General features: G+C 34.9%; 1 non-coding gene across 1 annotated transcript; it reads right to left on the bottom strand.

Annotated features, from left to right (window-relative positions):
- Positions 1-23,169: 23,169 nt before the first annotated feature.
- Positions 23,170-23,241, bottom strand: TRNAE-UUC (transfer RNA glutamic acid (anticodon UUC)). The gene has a single exon. It is a non-coding gene; the product is annotated as a tRNA-Glu (tRNA).
- Positions 23,242-23,512: the final 271 nt, after the last annotated feature.

The raw sequence follows: 23,512 nt of genomic DNA, 5'->3' as shown, positions 1-23,512 counted from the left end.
GTTTATTTTATTCATATAATACAATTTCAAGAAACCTATTACTTATACATTACTGAGAAAAAATAAATAAGGCACCACGGAAGAAATTTCAAAAGAGTTTCTTGTGTGTGTTATAGCCAACCTATTGAAAATGGAACTGAATATATAAAATTAGCTCAATTCATTCTTGGTGATGTAAACATAAAACAAAGTACAATATTGAATCAACACGTGGATAGACAGTTGAACAGAAGAAAGAAAAAAAGAAAATATACAAATAACATTGTGCGGAAAAATTCAATCTGTCAATTTTGAAAATAATTGGCAAGTTAACAGGCAAGTGTTGTGTTGTTTCAATTTCACTAGTTGATGGTTTTACGGAATATATCATCATAATAGTTTCTCAACCTGTTTTCAATCTGTTTTTTGAATTGATTTTCATTTCTTATGCTTTTTATCGTATCTGTTCCTAATACTATATGTGTGTTGAAATTTGTTTAGTAATATTTTGCCCTCATGAATTTTGGAAATGATTTTCAAGTAAAATAACTGTTTGATGTGAAAAACCCTGCTCTCCATAAACAAATTTATACTGGAATAAGTCCTTTTCTTACTATATCGAGTGGTTCAACGAAAAGTATGCACCTTGCTTTTCTCCTTTTTTTGTAATTTAACACAAAAATGCTCGGACAGGTCAATTTTGCTTTTGAGCGGGACACATTTTAGATGTATTTTTCTACCTGTGCCTTCAACCCCCTAGCGAGGGTGAGTAACAACCCTAAAATTTTAAATGGAAAGTGGGGTCGAGTGATATATCATTTGAAAGGGCACAAAATTCTCTTTCCAATGATACCTTAGTTGTTGTGTTTACTTGAATAGTTATAAAAAAAGAACATTTACTCGATATTTTTGGTGTTAATGAAAATGCGAAAAAAACGGCATTTTTATCACTACTACATTCCTAAATTTCTCTCGTGCGTTTTTTGGTTCAAATAACTACAGCAGATAAGTGTACAAAAAGAATTTAGGCGAACGTTCATTGATTTAATTCGGTTGCTTTTGAAATGATTTCAACTTTACTGTGAAAATGGTTTATTCCATTCCTGAACGAGTTGAAATTGTTAAACTTTATTATCAACATAATAGTTGTGCTAGACTTACAGCTCGCCTCTTTGATAACAGTCATCCCGGGAAAAATGTGAATGATTCGTACGTTGCCAAGTTAGTCCAAAAGTGTGTCGATACCGGATCTGTCTGTAATGTGAAACACCAGCCACGGAAACCGATCAGAAATGAAGCAGTGGAAGTCGCTGTTTTGGGACATGTTGAATTGGATCATACTCAAAGTACCCGTCAGCTTGCTGCAGCCTCAGGTGTCTCCCGTTCATCCATAATACGGATATTAAAAGCCTATAAATTTCATCCGTACAAAATTAAATCAGTACAGGAACTCAATGAAGATGATCCTGATAGAAGACTGCAATTTTGTGAACAACTGAGCCAGCTACTAATTGATGATCCGCACCTATCATTCAACACGTGCTTTTCCGATGAGAGTACATTTTTTTGAATGTAGCTGTGAATAGACATAATTGCCGTTACTGGGATGACAGTAACCCACACTTATTCCGAGAGGTCCATACCCAGTACCCTCTAAAAATCAATGTCTGGTGTGGCATATTAGGTAGTCATATCGTAGGGCCACTTTCTATTCCTGGGAATTTAACTGGAGAGGTCTACCTTAACATGCTTGAAGATACAATTGATCCTCTCATAACAGAAATAATTGAAAATGACCAAAATCATAATGATGATCGGCTTCATTTCCAGCAAGATGGAGTACCTCCTCACTATGTTGCTCCGGTAAGAGAGTTTTTAGATGACCGGTTTCCTGGACGGTGGATTGGAAGGAGAGGCCCCATCGAATGGCCTGCCAGGTCACCTGATTTATCGCCTTTAGACTTTTTCCTTTGGGGACACTTGAAAAATAAATGTTTTGCTACACAGCCCGAGTCCATAGAAGATCTTCGTCAACGAATTACAGCAGAGTGCAGAAGTATAACACCTGATATGCTACAGAATGTTAGGAATAGATTTGAACAAAATCTGTATTATTGTATGGGAGCAAATGGGTCACATTTCCAGTACTTGCTGAAGTAGGATTCTACTAAATCAATTACACATTTCAAAGTACTGGGTTGTAGTTATTTTTCTTCATAATACCTACATGTTTGAGTGAAATACAACAAATTAGGTATCATTGGAAAGATAATTTTGTGCCCTTTCAAATGATATATCACTCGACCCCACTTTCCATTTAAAATTGTAGGGTTGTTACTCACCCTCGCTAGGGGTTGAAGGCACAGGTAGAAAAATACATCTAAAATGTGTCCCCCTCAAAAGCAAAATTGGCCTGTCCGAGCATTTTTGCGTTAATTTACCAAAAAAAGGAGAAAAGCAAGGTGCATACTTTTCGTTGGACCACTCTGTATATAATTTTCAAGATATGTTTCTGCAATACGTTCAGGCTGTTTGAGTATTTATCGTTCACACCTCCCCATGCTATAATTCCATAATTAAGTTGAGGTTGTACTAATTTCTTTCAATAATTTGAAACATGATAGAAATCCACGTAATTTTCTGGTTAAATGTGACATATGTAAATCCCATTGCATATTATAGAATTACTCCCAAGTATTTGATTGTAGTGGCCTCCGGTATTGAAGTTTTTTCGTTTATTTTTAAAGGACCCATGTTTGGAAGGTTATTAGTGTAGGAGGTGACTCTGACAAGTATTTTGTTTTGTCCCCATTTAATGTTAATTTGTTATGTTCAAACCACCTGACAATTGTCTTCATAACAACTTCAGCTTTTATTTTGCGTTATTCCCACGTGTTTGACTTATATATTACAACTGTAATATATAAATGCATTTTCAATATACGAACCTACTCCTATATGATTAGGTTTTTTGTCCTCTATCTTCAAGTATTCTTAACATACAAATAATGCAAATTGTACAATTTTGGTATTAGTTTGATATGGGTTAATTGCTCCGTTGTGGGGAACGAGAAGTGCCGAATTTATTGGAACTATTAGTTCCCCCACCCTCAGGCTCATACAAGCTAATAAGCCTGATGTAGTCCTTCTCTACCACCAGAGCAACACGATATTTATCGTGGAAAAGACGAGAAAAAACGGATAAAATATCGAGATTTCCTCTTTTAACTCCGCAGACTCTATCCAGACCTTTCTGTCAAGATGGTTGTTCTGATTAGTGAAATGATGCCCTCTCTTCTCTCGAATCTCAAAATCATACGAGCTTGCCTCACTAAGGCAGAAATCTTAGCCGGACAAATGCAGAAGGCTGTAATTGTTGGTTCACTGCGCCTACTCAGGGCACATGATTCTGGAACCCAATGATCCCCACGGTGTGAGGAGAGGTCGTTGATTGATAATACTGGCGCGGTTTTCCGAATGTATCGGGGCTTCGAGGGATAGGGCCTGACCAGCGCAAACTTTGGTGATAAAAATTATAATAATGAAAATTATAATTTCAACTGCCTCCACGTGTTGTTAATAATCCGCCGACCGCTGAACAGGTAGAATTATACTGGAAGGACATTTATAAACACCTGCAGTCACCCAATTTAGACACTCCAGCCCTAGTGCCGTTCGAAGCTTTTAGCAGAGAGTTTTGACTGCCTGAACTCAATGAATTGCACAACCTAATAGCCCCGGATGACGCTCGAAGAGCGCTTGTAGGTTCCGAAAACGTCACTGCTCCAGGCTCAGAAGGGCTGAACACAGGTGGAGAAAACTACCAGGGCCAGGGTTTTCAATTCATAGGTGGATGGAGAGCAGCCGATTCCAGATTGGTTTATTGAGAGATAGACCGTTCTTATCCCAAAATAAGCATGTGTCGATTCTTAAGAATTACAGATCGATAACATGCTCAAATTCGTGTTATAAGTTGTTCATGAGCATTTCATACACACTAATACCGCATTTCACCAAGAATTTGAACAGATATATGAGCAGAGAGGACCGAAGAGAAGAGTCGCTAGATGTAAAGAAAACCTGCTCGTTGGATGAATGTGTAACGTAGGACTTGATATAGTAAACGCGTAACCTCTTATGGCCTGGATCGATTACCGCAAGACATAGCATGAGCTCATCTTGCATTTGCTCGGATGCATTGCTGTACCCGACAAAATAATGACATCCTTTGAACAACTGATACTATTCCAACGGACTCGCTTCACCATAATATCTGGTCAGGTTAGAGTCCAAACAGAGTGGGCTACTTTCAGGAGAGGTGTGTTTCAGGGCAATTCCTTCAACCCCCTTCTTTTTTGAATCTCAGTATTGCCATTATTCGTTGCACTCAGAAGTATTCGAGGATATAACTGGGGCGCCCTCGAAAACCTTTGGCATAAGGTAACTCATTTATTTCATGTAGATCATCTCAAACTTCATACCTCTGGAGAGAACGATCTGCATAAGTCCTTGAGGGTGATGAAAGAGTACACCCATGCTATCGGTATGAAATTCTGGAAAGATAAAAAATGTGCAACGGTCTATTTTAAAAAAGGACGATGCGGGGATTACGGAGTGGATGTGCAGTTCGTAGGTGGAAGTATCTTGCACCATTTGAATACCGGAGTGACGTATACCTACTCACCTCGGGGTGGAACAACGCCACTCACGGCAGTGAAGAACTTTTTTCGCGGCAAGTATCAGCACAAACTCTGAAAGATCTGGTCATCGGAACTGCCGGGGAGAACAATGTTGCATCGTCATAGGAGTTTGCATCCCAAATTTTCCGTTCCACGGAGGTACTTCCCCCGACAATAGGAAGGCCGTGGATCCTGTAAAGTCATCAGTAGTTCAGATCATTTTTTCAGTGTGGTCGGTGGGCATGAGAGATCAGGAGTTGGAGCATTTCACTTTAGGGCAGCTGCCCGAGCGGCTGATAAACTCAGATTAGTTTTCGACACTGAACGACGTAATCACAACTCTGTCACCGAGTTCGAACCCATTCAGCAAAGGGTCCACATAAAAGCCGCAGATATCACCTCCTGCGATAACACAAGGATAAGTCAATGCATGGTGTCTTCTTCAACAACATTGAAGACCTTGGCTTATCAAAGCGCCTGACTTTCGCTTTCCTCACTCTAGTGGGCTAAAGTCGGAAACTGAGGGGCTCATCATGGCCTGCTAGGATGGTGTTTTCAACACCTTGATCTACCGCAGTCGAGTGATGTGTTTAGAGGTTCCTTACACAAGTCGCAGGGGTACTGTAATAACACCTAACGGACATGTATCGAATGATATTTCATTTCATTCTGCCTATATAATATTTTATGAATAAATTAAATTACAAATTTTCTTTGGAAAGTGAAAGACCTCAAGATTAATAATATGTATCAATAGATATTTATAAAGTCCAATAAAATAAAAATTACCAATTTTTTTGAAGCAAAATATTGACAAATGATAAATAGGAGTCCATTCCATAGTTTTTCGATATTTTTCATCAACTAAATTGACAAGTAAAAGTGACTAAACTTCATCAATAGGTATAGGTTCAGATATAGAATAAAAGCTACAAATTTTAGTTAAACTGAGTAGTATACAAAACGTAATTTGGCGTCTATTTTATATATTTATATTTTATAATTACATGACATTCTTCATTTACTAGGGTTAAAGTTGAAGAGTAGTTGAGTATATGTATAGCAGTGGACGTTTGGATGTACGAAGACGTACAGTATATATTTGTAAGATATTACAAATTATTATGAATTATGATAATTACTTTCATAATGATTGTATATGGTTATTATTATAATATTATTTTTTATCAATATGGCAGAATAATCGTACACAGTTTCTACATTTTGTACAGATTTTAGTGAAATTTCCAATTATCATTTTTTATTGAGAACTGATCAAGAATGAAACGTCATTGCTTTCAAAAACAAAAAGTGTTGCTAGGCATCATTTTCCGTTATCAGATAATTTAATATTCAAGTGAGTGGAAGGAAAGTTGATTCACGGGACAGAATGAAATTAGAAGATTTATTCGTCACATCTCACGAAGTCCAAACTGTAAGAGATAACCTAAAGTGCAGGCTGAATGTACGTAACGGACTAAGTAAAAACCGCAAATCAATAACCCCAGCATCCAGCACCGGAAATATATAACTTTTCCAATTCATGCTACAACGAATTTATGGAGTTTGCAATATCGAGCATAAATCAGGGAGTAATATTCTTTTTTCTGAGCGTGTTCAATCAACGATTTTGTTTGCTCATGCTTGTAGCTTGCGCCGCCGACTAGTTCACTTTGCCAATTAGCCATTCCGACCCCTAACGTGCTGCCCTGACAACGCCCCTCGCATCCCCTTCAAATTCAAAATTTCATTCGTTTCGAATTATTATGAGTTTCATATAAAAATCACTTTTTACCGCTCTGTCTAGACGCGTGTGTCAATAGGAGGCAATAATTTTGCCATTAATAATTAATGGAAGAACTATATACAGGCAGGTATAAAACAAAAAATGTCATGATATAATTTTTCTGGTATTTTGTTTCGCAGGGATTCTCGCGAATGTATTAATTCAGCGAAATGTATATGTTTTTGTGAAAATGTATTATTCAAAAGTCAAGAATGTTATGACAGACCAACAACACATGTTTATATGATTGAAACGAACTAAAAAACATTACACCAAATTTTTCAGTATAAAATTATTAGGGGGTATAATTGATGCAATACAATTACACCTATTTCAGTAAAGAATTCAACAGCTTGGATTATCCCAATCTCAAAGAAAACATATTCTTAAATAATATGAGTTTATCACAAATATACAAAATAGATTCGGCCCTATATAACAGAAAGGAAACAAAAAGTAATCATACTCGTATGAGGATTCGAATCGAGATCAATTATTTTGGTCCCTTACTATTTATGTTTCAAAAATACAGGGTGAGTCAACAAGATTCTCTCGGCCCATATCAGGGAAAACAATTTTACGAATTTCTCAATTTTTTTCGCAGTCATATCGATAAATATCATCTTTCAACATTATTTTCTCGCTTACTGCGTAATTCAGCCGAGCGTGGCCAACCAAAGTTATATTTTTTCAAATACGTAATTCGATTCCATACTTTTGTAGCTCTCTAAGGAATTTTTGTATTCGAATTTCTATTGTGGCATTGCCAAGTTGTTCCAGAAAAACCTATTTTGCAGACAATATTTTTTTATTCACCACCCGCATGTCTACAGCAATTAAGTGGATTTTTTTAGGAATGGTTAGTCAACATCACCCTGATAATTTCGGGATTCTCAACTTTCGAAAACAATATATAGGGTGCTCTGTAAAACCAGTCAAGTTTCAATCATTTTCATTTGTATGAAATGTATACGAAAAACAAATAGTTTACAAATCAAACCCAGTTTTATTATTTGTTGTAACCACAAAAATTTCATTTATTTACGTTCACTTACTCAAAATGTTTTCAGTATGAACAATGAATAACGCCTACATTTTTTTTAATAGAGGAGTCCAAAAGATGTTCGAAGTGGCGACCATTTGATATACTCCGATAAAAAAATCCATTTTGGTCAGGTGAGGTGATCTGGGTTGCCACGCTTCAGGCCCTATCTATTTTTGATTGAAATGATCGTTGAGGTATTCCTGTACCTCAGTTTTAAAATGTGGTGGTGCACCGTTTTGTTTTAGCCACATTCTAAGTCTTGTTACATATGGAATCCCGTTCAATAAATTCGAAAACTAAAGCCGAGAAATCTTACATATTTTCTTTCGGTGAGATGCCGACCAGAAAATATTTTTTTTCCGAGAATTTCACCCCAAACATTCAGTGACCAACGCTGTTGATGGTTCAGGAAACGAACAAAACGGGGGTTTTCCGTTTGCATAATAATGCATGTTATGCCGATCCACAGTTCCATTTTTATGAAAAGTCGCTTCATCAGAAAACAACACGAAATCGAAAAAATAATTTTCCTGATTGATCTTTTCTAAGCCCCATCGGCAAAATTGAACACGTTTTTGCATGTGGTAAGGGTGAAATTTGCTTGCTCGTATCATTCGAGACACGCTGGTTTGAGAAAATCCTAGTTCTCTGCTCAGGTCTCGGGTACTCACATGGGGATTTTGAACAAGGTGAAGAACAATTTGGAATTTATTCTCTTCATTTTTTACAGGGCAGACACGTTCGAACTTACGTATTCTAAAAACACTTTATTTTGTGATTTTCACTAGAGTTCTTTCAAATCTTGTTTTTAGAACCTGAAATGCCCTTCCATCTGGTTGTCTTCTTTCGGAGAACTTCTCTTTGTACATCCTAGATGCAAGGAGGCAGTTTCCGTCACTTTCCTTCAAAGCATAGACCATTTGCACCTTATCTTCCAATACATAATTCATAATGAAACTGATTCAATCTACACGCGACAAATTCTGAAATTCATTTTTTGATGTCAGTCATGGATAGAAGAAAAAAGCAGTATAAATATTCTTTAGGTTTTTAACGTATTTTTTACCGTTGAAACCGCTTATAAATATCACTAGATGATATGAAAAATAGTAATTTACTAGCGATTAGTTTGAATATTCGAAAAACAAATTTGAGTAAGTGAAAGTAAGAAAATACATTTTTTTGTTACAACAATTATTAAAACTTGGTATATTTTGTAAAATATCTGTTTTTCGTACAGTATACCTCTGATTAGAAATGTAGTGAAATGTTGAAACATTTCATACAAATGAAAAAATACAGGGTGTTCCATTTGAAAAATGTCATTGAGTGTAAAACATTGAAAGTCAAATTTAGAAACATCAAAGACAAAGCCTATTATGATAAGAATTTAGTTTTTTCAATATCTCTAATTTTTCGAAAAAGAATGATAACTTATGATGAATCATTGAAAAGATAACACTGTTTCTATTCAAAACAGAAAGAATCCAATGTAACGCCCATTTGAAAAAAAAACTGATTATGGTGGTCTGAAGACAAAACGTCGGATAGCAAATCTGAAAACATCATTATATAGCTGAGAAAAAGTGACAATGTGGTAGTGTAATTTATTTTAGAATCCTTCGAAAAATAAAGCCAGAAAAAAATTAAAACCATTTTCCGAAATTTCTGTTTTTTCCGATATCTCTGGATATATTCGGAATTTCAGAACTTTCTCAACGGCATATTGCTAGTCATGTAAATGCACAATTTGCCCCTATTTAACCATCTTCGTATCTCTCATAGCTTATGAGATCTCAATGGTGAGGATCGAATTTGATACACCCTGTATATATGATAATGTGAAGTAAAGGTTGAACCGCGTTTTGTATTTTTTAAAAGTTCAACGTTTCGGCTTCGATTTTGATGCCATTCTCAATAAGTCATCACTACACTGAGGTCTCAATCTGCCTACTCTGCAGTTAGTGACACGCTACAAGGGTTTTGTGACCCGACGACGCGGTCTCAATCTGCCTACCAACAAGCGTCGTCTGAAGGCAGATTGGGGGGAAGTAGTAAACTTCCTTTTAGTACCCCCTTCATTGAGAGAAATGTACATGATTTGATTTTATGTGTTGCCCCAATTAAAATAAATATTACTGGAGTTTTTTTTCCAACCTTTTTTTTTATCTCCCTCTTTGAAGATGATCACTTGGTGATCGAAACACGTGTCGAGGTGTTAAAAATAACGATTTGATGTTAAAGACTAAAAAAAACAGTTTTAATCTTCCTCTTTGAAGATGATCACTTGGTGATCGAAGCACGTGTCGAGGTGTTAAAAATAACGATTTGGTGTTGGGAAAAAACTCCAGTAATATTCATTACTACACCAACGGTTCCAAACAGTGCATCATAAAAAATATCCAATTTATTCCTGAAAAGACAATTAATCAATATAGCATTTCTAGACTTGAGTCTTCTGAGAACAGAATATCATGAAATTATAATTAGTCGATGCTGAGACTTCGGGATACTACCTTCATTTTCGACCTGAACGCTGATAACGCTGAGAATGTCTGTCGCAGTAGCAAATAAATCTTCCTTTCTGTCAGAAGCTGCTTGCTAGCCGTGTTTTTTTTTCAATGACAATATTCTACTTTAATATGTGCTATATCATTTCAATGATAATTGAGCTGAGCTTTGATCAACGTCATTATACTTTACTCTACTTTACTCCAGTCCCGTATTTTATCAACATATGGTTTTTTTGGTATGTCGGCGGCATCGTCTACAGTGGTTCTGTGTAGGTATTGTTAATAACTCCCCGAGCCATCATGGATTTTCGCAGTTCATCAGCCATGTAACGTTGCAGAATCATCCCAACTAGATAAATTACCTCGAGAAAAATATCTGATCGTGGTTAGATATATATTGTTAACTTTTTTGAATACCTCTTCACAACTTGTGATATACTGTTTGGAACCTTTGGTGTAGTAATGAATATTACCAAAGTTTTTTTCCCCAACACCAAATCGTTATTTTTACACCTCGACACGTGTTTCGATCACCAAGTGATCATCTTCAAGAGGAAGATAAAACTCTTCACAAACTCTTCACAAAGAGAAGTTTACTCCAGCACTTTCACCTATAGAGTCATAACGAATAAGTTATGGGGTTTTCGAAATTGCAATTTTTCACTACACGCATATTGAGATGTTTGAAATACTTCTTCCCAAAGAGAAGTATACCCCAGTAGCTTCATCTTTAGAGCCATAACGTGTAAGTTTTTCGTAATTTCCTTTGAACATCATGATTGAAAATAATTATAATTACATGATATTTTGTTTCTTAAGAATGAAATCCAACATTCGATGAATAATTTGCTCTTTTTTTAATGAAAAAACGAAGTTGCGCCGCTGCTTGGCACCTTCTGTGTGAGTCGACGTCATAGTCCTGGAGCGTAACTATGGAAACCATCTAGGGATGCTGCAATCCATCTTGTTCCTTCCTGATCGAGCTCTCTCTTTCCTGTAATTTATTTCATTCATCTGTCTCTTTCCAACTCGGCGTGTCGATAATCTATCGTCCTGCTTGTCCGGTTCAATCTATAATTTATTTTCGGCAAAGCTCTTTCGCCTATTATACACAGAATAAAATATTAATTTTTACATTTTACTTATTATGAGAATAGTGAGTCAGGAGAGGCGGATGTATACCAATATTCATTAGTATCATGAATATTTTAACTGTTTACTCATTCAAAAAGATTCGCATTTCCAAATATTCGCGTAAAATCTCTGAAATTGTTGACATTTTTTGACATTCTTCAGCTTATTCACAACGTATGTTTTGTTTTCTGAGCTTTTTTTTTTCTTCATTAAATTATATGAACGCTGTAAGGAAGATGATATCAATCCCTAGAATCTTGAATAAAAAGAAGAGTTAAGTGACAACAAATTACTATTGATTCATTCAATGACCCTTGTTATGCAAGGTCATGATTCGTTGAATTGCATATGAAAACATTAGCATTGCTGATAAGAAGTACCCATCTCCTGATGATGCTAACTTGGTTAGTACTTTTGTTTTGGTGAGGAAACAGTACTGACAAATATTGCCCTTAATGCTTTAGTAGTTTTCATAAGGATTCAATTCCCAAATATAATTGATTTTGTAGTCTATGATTTTTTCAAATAGAGATTTGAAAAGACTTCACTTGATAATTTTCTTGATTTTAAGGAAATCTACAACAAACTGTTGATTCTTCTAGATACCATGTATCTACTACCTAACAAAACAAATCAAGGATTTTCATCAATTGTGTTTGTTAACTTGCCCAATGAGAAAACCATAGAAACCATAGAAAAATATTCACAGCTGATAGCATTGATATGAGAACAAAATATCAATATTTAAATTAAATTCATTTTATTACCTGGATAACGAGAAATTTCCAAACAAACATTTGTTTGAAAGTACAATGAATGAAAACACATTGTTCGAAAATATGAACAGAGTACGTAAATAACTAAACTCGTAATATTCAATAATAGGATTTTATCAATGAATTTTAATTTTTCTCAAAATATATTTCTATTTTGTCCCCTTGTCATTTGTATTTCTTTCTTTTGGTAACCAAGTGTTGCCCGTCCTTACACTTGGCTACACCATACTGATGATGGGCCAAAAGTCCGAAACACATGTTTGCCACTTTCTAGAGTGCTAAAAATGGTTACTACAGTCGAGCTGCCATTAAAATCAAAATATAAATAGATAAGCACTGTTCTGATCACTCTCATATTGATTCCAATGTAAGAGCCACCGGTAGACAGCTGTTTCAGCCTATTGGGCATCGTCAGTACCGAGCATGCGGTCCTCGATTGAAGACAAGATGTGAATAACCAAGAAAAGTACGTAATGAAAATAACTGCGTAAACGAAAGCGAGACATAAGTGGAACCACCTACTGGTGTGATAACCAAGTCAACTTGCCAAGTTTTTATGTCAGTGTTGGTGGTTTGACCAAGCAACCGACAACTACGGTAGTAGAAATTTGGGTGGTTCCACCCAATCACTAACTTTTGAAACGGAAATATCTGATTTTTATTGAGAATTTGTCTACTTGATTGTCCAGAAAAATATTTGATGGTAATGTTTTTTCTTGGAAGTCACCCAATGATTTTAAAAAATAACTGCAGAAATAATACAATTTTGTAAAGTTAAGAAAATTTTATTGCGCCATCAAAGTCAATTCAACATACTGAAGTTACAGGGTTGAGAAAAATTCAAAATGAAATATATCCAACTGCAAATAGTTGAAGACATGTATAAGTACCACTAATTTCAACAATCACGAAGTAAGTATAGAAGAAACGGAAAATTCTATATTGATTCGGATTCACAAAATTCAAATAACTGTTCCTTCAATGAGTCCTCTTACGAAAATGATACATTTTTCTATTCGTTTTCTATTATTCACAACCACTTTTCTTAGTTCCCCAGGTGTAACTTACTGGCATGCATCGATTATTCTCGTGTAGGATCTTCACGAGTAGTGGGCCTATTCCTATACACTTTATTTTTTAACGTTCCCCATAAGTAAAAGTCTGAGAGGTGAGACCAAGGGAACGTGGGGTCACATCACGAGAGGGCTATTAGATCCAATCCACTTCCTAGGTAGGTTCCTGTTGAGCCATTTCCTGCTTGTCCCATAATTGTGAACAGGTGAACCGCCCAACTGCAAAATTAATTTATTCCTTATAATCAGAGGCAATTCTTCCAGGAAGTCTGAGAATTCATTCTCCAGAAAATGAACGGATAATTCTCCATTCAGATTTCGTTCTATAAAAAAAGGTTCTACTAATCTTTCATTCAGTATCCCACATCACACATTCACTTTTTGGGATATTTGATTTCAACAATTCACCACCTTGTGCGAATTTTGGTCTGCCCAATATCTCAAATTCTGAGAAAGTACCACACCGTTTCACCGTTAGTGGTGAAAGTCGCCTCATCACTGAATAATATATTTTTCAAGAAATTACTCTACTTCGGGTAATTGCCTTGTGCCCACAAACAGTATGTCATTCTTCTTTGTTCGTCTCCACCGTGTAAACTGTGAAGAAATTCAGGCTTGAAGGCATGTCATTTGAAGCATCTCCAAATTTTACTTCGGCCTATATTGAGTTGGAGTAACAAAGTTCTCAAACTTATATGGGGATATTCACGATATGCTGTCAAAATGGTATTATCATCAAAATTATTTTTTTCGAATTTCATCACCTTCATTACTTGGCCGGTTCTCCTGAATTGGTTGAAAATTTTTTAAACTGCTCCAATCATCAGTATTATTTCAATTTTCTCTCGTATAGTTTGTCGGGAAATGTTTTAGACCAAATCGATATAAAAATGAATAGATATATATCAGAAAAGAAACTTACAGGAACACACAAACAACAGGATCAATAGAATCAACAGAAACAACAGTCACAACAAGACTGAATTTATTACGCTCTATCACCAATATTGTTGGTTGATATCACTCCTCATTTGTTTTCCACGGCAACGTCAGGACATCCCTTGATTTTTATTGAATACAAGAATTTGAATTCACGAAAGAAGATGGCAATGATATAATAGTGAACAAATATTGAGAGGTTATAAAATACAATAATTTTTATCCAACAAAACATTTTCAGTGGATATTTCCGTTGTCAATCTATTTCCTTATTTCTTCACATAATTTCTGAACTGAGAACCCTATAAGCTGACGCTCATATTATATTATTATTTTCCATCAGAAGGATTGGTTCAGGTGAAAAGTATTTTTGGTATATCCTTCAATTCTGCTAATTCCACAATTCTACGTCAACAATTACGGAAGATACGGGGGTGCTTCCAAGAAAAGTGAGACAAATTTGGATGAATTTGGATGTTTCCCCCCTAGTATGATTTACCGTAAAAATGGGTTCTTCCATCGCGACTGGCGCGGGCAGTGTACATCACTTAAGTTAGGCCAACCACCATTTAGCCGGTAAGTTTATTTTCAGCATTTTCATCAATACTGCGAGTTTCATCATTCATTATACAATATGTGGAATCGAAAAAACAGAAAGAGGTCAATTTCATTGTCAAGGAAGACACTTTCAAGAAGTATTCGTAGCCCTCGTGGTTCGTGGCTACGTGGTTCGTGAGAAGGGGGGTCAAGTAGCACATCATTTTGATTGTAGTGCAATTCTGCATCCAATGGTATCCTGACTTTTTTTGATGAGCATTTTCCGAAAAAAAGTATTCTAAACTAACAGAAGTAATTATTATTGCGCCTATACTGAGATACATGGTTTGACCAGAACTGGTAAGTATATTAGGTGGTACCGTTCCATCCCTTTATTAGGGGTAACATTAGCCATTAGCTCCAATTAATTTACATCAAAACGAGGATGGTAACAATGTTGTGTTTATTTAATGCTGAAATATTAATTCTCATTGCAGAAAGTGTACAGATAGCCGTCTTTTTTTAATTAATAGGATTTTATCAGCTTCACCTGTATGTATGTATGTATGTTTGTTTGTTAGTCTCAAACTCGGGATCTGTATTTGACAGAATTATCGACATTATTGCTTGATCTATTAGCGGGCAGATGGCGCTGTCGTAACCTCCTTGATATAATTCGAACTCACTTTACATTTTTTTTATTAACACGCGCGCCTGCTGCGTTACTTGTAACTCTGCTTTGCGCGCCTGCTGCCTTGGGCTTGGTAGCTGATTTTCAGGCTTCCTCTCAGGGATCGGAAAATATCAATCAATATAGTTTAAAAAGAATAAAAACACGCTTTTATAGCATACGAAACTAAATAATGAAAAATAAATATAGTTTAAAAAAATAAAAAACACGCTTTTAAAGAAAATCGAACTAAAAATTTAAAAAAAAACAAATAAGCTTAAAACAATAACGAACCTAAAATACTAGTATTATTGTGAAAAAAGCGTGGGCGCTTTGTGCCATATTTTTTGTATATCAAGCGACCGTCGCTTTTTTCACAATATTACTAGTATTTTTCGTTCGTTATTGTTTTAAGCTTATTCAAAAAAAAATTAACTTTTCAGTTCGATGTTCTTCAAAAGCGTGTTTTTTAGTTTTTCGAACTATATTTATTGCTACTTCTGCTGTGAAAAGTTTCTGTTTTCGAGCAAAAAATTGTACATACAATTGTACCTGTTTGGCTGTATAGTGATTACTTTAATAAGTATTTGAAAGTGTAGAAATGGTTTACATTCGTCAAGACAGAATTGAAATGATTGTAATTTATGGAGAAGTTGGAAAGCGAGCAAGAAGGGCGGCATGTCTTCTAACCGAAAGACATCCAAATTTTTTTGGAAAGAAAGTTTTTGACTTTCTAGTAATCCGTCTTGATACAGAAAAATGTGGGAATCTTCCAAACTGTAATGTAAGTCGCCGGTATGTGCATGATTTGGTAAATTAGTTTTACGAAACTAGTTCAGTGACAAATAAAAAATGAAATAACTCCAGAGTACTACATGAAGCCGTTCAAATAGATGTTTTGAGAACATTTGCTGCAGAGCCCACGAGCTCCTTACGATCAGTATCAGTACAAACGGGAATGTCACTCGAGACTGTAAGAAGAGCATTGAAAATGCATAAATTTCATCATTATAAAATGCACATTCTTCAAGAGCTATCGAGGATGATTATGATAGAAGAATAGAATTTTGTAAAATCATGTCTCATCGAGTCAGTACCATCCCTAATCGTCTGTTAAACATCTGTTTCAGCGATGAGTGTTCACTTTTTCTGAATGGCAATATTAATAGACCAAATTGTCGCTATTGGAGTGACGAATACCCACATTTTTTTCGGGAAAGGCATACACAACACCCACAAAAATTTAATGTTTGGGCTGGTATTCTTAGAAATATCATTATTGGTCCATTATTTCTAGACTGGCAATCTGTACCTTGAAATGCTTGAAAAGACTCTCTAAACTCACGAGCTAGAAACTCAAGTGGATGCAGGAGGTAACGAACTTTTGCAGGAGGATCTGTTACATTTCCAGCAAGACGGTGTTTCACCTCATTATTTTCTTCCCTGCCTATAGTGGTTAAACGAGAGATTTCCGGATAGATGGATTGGCAGAAGTAAAACAGTTTAATATTTAACACCCCTAGATTTCTTTCTTTGGGGGCATCTTGAATCAGTTGTTTATAAAACACAACGATCTGATATTGAAGAATATATATTCAGTATGTGTAAGTTTAGAACGCTATTTTCCGGAAACTGCTCATCAAAAAATAAAGCGTCAGGGTATCATTGGAAGCAGAACTGAAAGCCAATCAAAACGATGTGCCATTTAATACCCCTTCCCATTTAAGATTCTTAAGGGTAACATCTACCCCTCTTTGGGTGTTGAACCACGAAGGCTACCAATATTCCATGAAAGTGTCCCCCTTGACTATAAAATAGACCTGTTTTTTTGATTCCTCATATTATTTAATGGAAGGAAGATATTAAAGGTAGGAAGTTTTCGAATTGACGTCCTGTATATGTGTGTGTCTTTTAACCAAATTCATTAACAGATATTCTGATTCACGTTTATCAATGATTTTTTCAAATGATCAAATATCATGATTTGGAGAAAATTTTCATTTTTTAATTATGTTGGCATGTATGTATCTGAAGAAATACATTGATTGGTGAATATTTTTTCTTTGCAAATGATATTGCACTACATTGCTCCATAATATATATATATATATATATATATATATATATATATATATATATATATATGATGAGCTGTTTTCTCGGGTTTCGCTCCGTGTTCTGTGTATTTTCTCCCCATAAGGATTATTTTCACAACGTTTCGGCAAAGTCTCATTTGCCATCTTCTGGTGATGTCTGTTTTTTTCAACTAGACTGATTACTCTGTGTCTCAATTTATAGGGATGGATGTTTCCCTTTACCTGCGTTGCTGCCACTACCTGTGTTTGTTCGACGACAGCTCGCATTTCTCGATGTACTGATTATGAAAAAGCCAGACGGAACATTAGGTCACACGGTATATCGAAAGCCAACACACATCTTCTGGCACTCCTCAAACTCAAAAAGTTTGAGGAGTGCTAGAAGATGACAGTACTACCAACTGTCAAAAGCGCTCGCAGATAATTAATAGAAGATATAAAGCTTCAAATCCTTTTTGTAGAATTCAATATTGAAATACTGAAAATAGAGGAAAATTAGTTGCATCAATCAAAATATATATATATATATATATATATATATATATATATATATATATGTAGTATTAAGGTGTAAGGTTGTATGCTCACAGATATATAAATTTTTAAAATCATTCAAATAGATGAAATCACAAAACAAATCGGTGTTTTATTTTGTCGAGTCACCATATCAGTTTGATCCACATGAAATAAAAAAATTCAATATAACCGTAAACCAACAAGACAATAAAGGTAGAATTCTGAAAATGTATGTGTGTGTCTATTTTCAAATTAGCCAATGAAGTAAGAAACAATTTTAGAACTGACGATAACCGTTGAATATGCATTAGTATTCTTATTAGCAAACTCATCGCTTTGCGAAAGAAACTTCTTTTCAGCCCTTTCAACTGGATTATTCCAACTCATTCAAATTCCAAAAACGTAAGAACCCCACACTAATGTTTGTATCGAGAAGCCTGATGGAGTGGCTCCGCGCAAAAGAAAGTGACGCGTAACAGAAATGATTGATACATCTTCACTTGGCTTTTTGATGTCGTGAAGGCTCCAAGCAACTTAAAAGAAAAAGTGTATAAATATAAATATCTGGTGTGAGAATAACGAATAATATTTTCCATTTACTGGAATACGTTGAAAGTACAGAAGTCTGTGCTCACATTATGATCAAACTTTTCTATTTTATAGTTTCAGTAAATGTAGGAAACTCTAAAAGTGATTCTTCAGTTCTAGATAGAAAAATTATTGGATGTTAGTAAGTGCATCATCATCTCATCAATCACCTGCTTAATAAAAAAAGGAATATCGAAAATGATTTTGTACATATTATTTATGAAACTCATCCAAAATATTTGCTTCAACTAATCACCTACTCTCTAACTTCATATCCATTACTTATGAAATAGCTACAGAAAGTCAAATACCTTCTATATAAAGACTATTAGTAGTATTTCAACTGAAGTTTGATTCACGTGTAAACGATTTGCTACTTTACGCATAACTTGAGGTTGCTTTTATTCTTCGGATCAAGTCTATGTTGAGATATAAAGGTATTTCAGGTAGAAAGACTCACAAAAATAAAAACGGCATTCTTTGATCAAATACATTAAGTTATCAATTTGAATATATCAAATCATAATTTAAAATACCGAAATAGCATCATTCGAGTTGGTAATGCACTGTTTGGAACCTTTGGTGTAGTAATTAATATTACTGGAATTCATTACTGAATTACTGAATTTCATTCCGGTTCAATTAGACCAAAAAATAAGAGTAAAGCTACCTAAATTCCCACCAAGCTGAAAATCAGTAATATTATTTAAAGAGTGATTAAAAAAAATTGAAAGTTTCCCATCTTTCCCCTGTATGGAAAAAATTGTATTCGAGGTCAAAGGTCAAAAAAATTAGTTTTTCACGATTTTCAGCGAAACGGTAAGTTTTATCATGAAAATACTTCAGACAAAAATTGTAGTTCATAAAATTATCTACAAAAAATGTATGAATACTTTTTTTTCCTACGAGTCAACGTTTTTGAGATATAACGATTCAAAAAGTTGTAAAAGATGTAATCGTCATATAATACATAAGTACGCCACGAATATACACCTTTGTAGTTGTACTATATGTTAAAATATTTTTCTATCGGTCATTGTAACTTACACTTATAATATAAAATATACATAAGGCATAACTATAAAAATATCAGGTAAAATGAAACCCAGTCCCTTAATTTATACGCCACTGTAACCTTGAGGAGTTGTAAAATAACAGTTTTCAAAATGTTTGATAAACAAAATTTAGTTCAATGTGCTCAAGTTTTTGAAAATAGTAATTCAACTCGACAAGAAATCATCACTAACGGCATTCGCTTTCTTCTTTCTATGTACGGAGCTCCTAAAAAAGCTACCTGCTTACATAAGTATAGATATGCATGTTTCATTAAAAATTCCAAAAGTAAAAAACAAGTACGATTACCTTGTTTTTCTCCAACCTCAGTTGCTGCTCATCATATTTTTCGGGTATATTACCAAGTTCAAGTGTGGCTTGGTTATTAGCTAGACCCTACAGACTGGGGTTGGAAGTTGGTCAACAATTCATTAGAACCAGTCCAAACTTTACTTCCACCTGCGCCGGAAAAACTGCTGAAAACAGTTTTTTGCAACTGCAAAATGGGATGCAGTGCTAAATGTGCTTGTAAAAAAGCCTGACTGTTTTGTTCTCCGGCATGTACACATTGTCAAGGCCGGTCGTGATCTTATTGAATCACCAACAGTGGCGATACATCGCTATTAACGCAGTTTACATGTACTCAGGATGGAGATGAAGAAGAACAAGACGGACAAGAACAAGAAGATCAAGAAGAAGAATTTGAAAGTTACGACTCGGACGATTGAATTTCACTTTTCTTAACTTAAATTGCTTTTATCTTTCCAATCTCTGCTAATATCCATTATTTTGCAATAGTTTCAAATTAAACAAAATCACTACTGACCCGTAGAATAGGCCTACTTGTGAAACCAAGTTGAAAAAACGCGCTAAGTACACTTTCTCATAGGTGGCGTGGAAACGTGTGCATATTATGACGATTACGATATCTCAAAAACGGTGGCTCGTAGGAAAAAAGTATCAGTACATTTTTTTAAATAATTTTATGGTCTACAATTTTTGTCTGAAGTATTTTAATGACAAAATTTACTGTTTTGCTGAAAATTGCGAAAAACTCATTTTTTAGACCTTTGACCTTGAATATTTTTTTTCTATACAGAGGAAAGATGGGAAACTTTAAATTTTATTTCAATCATAATTTAAATAATCTTACTGATTTACAGCTTGGTGGAAATTTTGGTAGCTTCGAATGTCTAAATTGACCGGACTATTATGTACACAACCACTTCGTTACATACAACCAATTCTGATCTAATTCTTTTCCGTTGGATTTGTCAAAGAACCATCATCTACCGGCTAAAAAGGTTTTATCTTTACCAACTATTTCATGAGCAGAATATTGAAAATTGCATTCTCATAATTGCTCAATCACATTCAAATATAACCTCACTAAAAAAGCAAAAATGTTCTAACAACCACATGACCAGATAATTTGAGACAATTCCTGTCCAGAATCCATCAGAAGATTCAAATTGGTTAAATTTTCCAGGAAGCCAAGTGCACTGATTGAACCAATTAAAAATGGACTCTCCTCCATTGAAGCGCAAAGGGAAAACATCCCTTTCGAGGATACTGTCCCCTCGGGATACTAATAGGTTCAGATATGAATGCAGAGCTCACTATTTATCTATAAAATTCATTGTGTAACTCTTGGATTTGGTGATTAATTTAAAGAATTGTTCATGTTAGAAAACACGTTAAAACACTGAGAACGTTTTTTTTTTTCCAGATGAGGGGAAATACCGGGAAAGATTCGGATTGAGAATTTTCAGAGATATGGATGTATTAGACGCTATTTCAAACACTGAAGTTGAATCAAAAACCAAAACAAAAAAATAAACAAAAGGAGCAACTTCTTCCATGAGTGCGAGCAAGGTGAAAGAAGAATACAAAACGAAGAGAAGTTATTCTTTCAACAATCATTTCAACAACAAACAATATACAAACAAGAACAAACGAGGTAGTTTCAAGATGACGTCAAGAATGTCAAAAGAGAAATCCGGCAAGTTAGAAAGGACGTCAGGGAGGTATAAGATAGTTTCCCAAAAGTCCACTGTAGATTACAGAAAGTTGGTGATGGAATCCCCAGAATTAGTGAAAAAAATCCTAAGCATAAAAATGAATTGTTCAAGGTAACACATAGGGTGGAATGTAAATTGAACCAAGAACCAAGGATCTTTCTAAATATGCTAATAGAGAGGAAGGTTGGATGGTCACTACCTTGATTTTAAACCTCAATAGGGGAGCGTTGAGCATTTCAGTTAGCATGAAAAGCTATCACAAGATGATAATATAAGTTTTGAAATTCATATATAGAGAAAGATATCTGGAACAAATCAACCGAACCTATCTTGAGAGTCCAATTTCGCCAACCAATGAAACCCTGTTAGTATTCGAAGCAGATGTAAAACGACTCATCAGCTGTGGCTTTCACAACCAAGTAATTCATCAAAATGAAGACTTTCTCAACGGATTGAAAGATAAAGATATGTTATTGATAAGTTGAAGCACTCGAGCATGCTTCAAAGAGTTTGAGACCCAAACTTAGAGAAGTTCTTTTGTAGCAATACACTAGCAAACTGGTTTGATCTTTCTCTTGAATATAAACACTTGGTGATCGAAACACGTGTCAAGGTATTAAAATAACGGTTTGGTGTTGGGAGAAAACTCCAGTAATATTCTTTACTACAGCAAAGGTTCCAAACAGTGCATCACAATTACTAGGTTCCATATTAACAATTAACATTGACTCTATGTTCCGAAGAAACCCTATCAAGAAAGTGGTACATTATTGGTAGGCCACCTTCAACACTTGGAAATATCAAATTTCAAAAGTCCAAGAAGATGAAGATCTATAAATGACAAGAAAAAGCAAAGTAGATCCAGATCCCACAGCCAATATAAAAAATATGACCGTTTTTTTTTCAGGAAGACGTTTCAAAATATCTTCTGAAAGAAGATCATAAGATCATCAGCATCAAAATGAACTAAGTCAAGAGCTCTCCTTCGAAAGAAGGATTACGTTCAAAAGTCCAAAATTTAAATATCAACATAGAATAGCCTCCATGTCTATCTGAATGATCAAGAGTTATCTATGGATAGCTCGATAAAATAGTCATTCGCTCGGAGTTCTTCGAAATACATACGAAACGAACGACAAACTATATAGGTACTACCGTTCATGCATCTATTTTATTACTAATGGTCAATTCTGATGCTGCTTTTTGTTCTCCTACTATGTATGATCTTTCCTTCAATATCATGATGGTGGATCTTGAAGTTTGGAGTCAGTTTGTGAAAATGAATTTTTTATCACATTTGACTGGAAATATTTTTGCCATCATTATTTTTAGAAAAGTTTGTGTTATATGCAGATCTTATGATTCTGACTTTAGGTTGATTGATTGTCGAAAATCGAACATGAATCTGTTCTGCAGGACGACAAATTTTTTTTGAATAATGAATCTCCAATTTGCTTTGTTATTTTTTGGTGGAAAAATCCCAACTATATAGAAAATATTCAGTTTCATTTGATGTCTGTGGAATTGAAATGAAAACTAATTACAAATCATTTCCGTTCTCAGCTATAGTACCCGCAATGATATTAGGGGAGGATCTTGACTCTTTTCAAAAGTAGATCGTAGAACATGATAATTTCATGTATTATGTATGAAAATTCAATTGATGTATCAGAAAACCTGTCTTGGTGTCTCCTTGAATTTTTTTTTAAATAAAAAATATAAGAATATATTCCTACATAGACTTACTTACATTTTTGTAAAAAATTCCGGTACCGGGAATCGAACCCGAGCCTCCTGGGTGAAAGCCAGGTATCCTAGCCACTAGACCATACCGGATCTGATATGTTTAGTATTTTAGTTTGACATGAACGTTTTTACATATCCCTGTTATAATTCAAATTCATTTTTTTACTTAGAAGTAGTGAGCCACCTAGGCTTCGCACGGGTAACAGAGCAGAAAATTTCCAATGAGTTTTTGCAATTTCCACAAATACTTTTTTGATTTTATAAAGTACATTTTATGTCTCTAGGTGTTTCACCTAGTAATTATCCAGAACAAAGTTAGCAATTAGTCAAACCATGACTTGATCCAAATATTGAGATGGTG

The sequence above is a fragment of the Leptinotarsa decemlineata genome, unplaced genomic scaffold (assembly GCF_025532065.1).
Source record: "Leptinotarsa decemlineata unplaced genomic scaffold, Ldec_3_MD MMD2_tig00000505_RagTag_RagTag, whole genome shotgun sequence".
Taxonomy (NCBI): domain Eukaryota; kingdom Metazoa; phylum Arthropoda; class Insecta; order Coleoptera; family Chrysomelidae; genus Leptinotarsa; species Leptinotarsa decemlineata.
The sequence above is the reverse complement of the archived record's forward strand: the minus strand, read 5'-3'. Positions and strand labels throughout refer to the sequence as shown.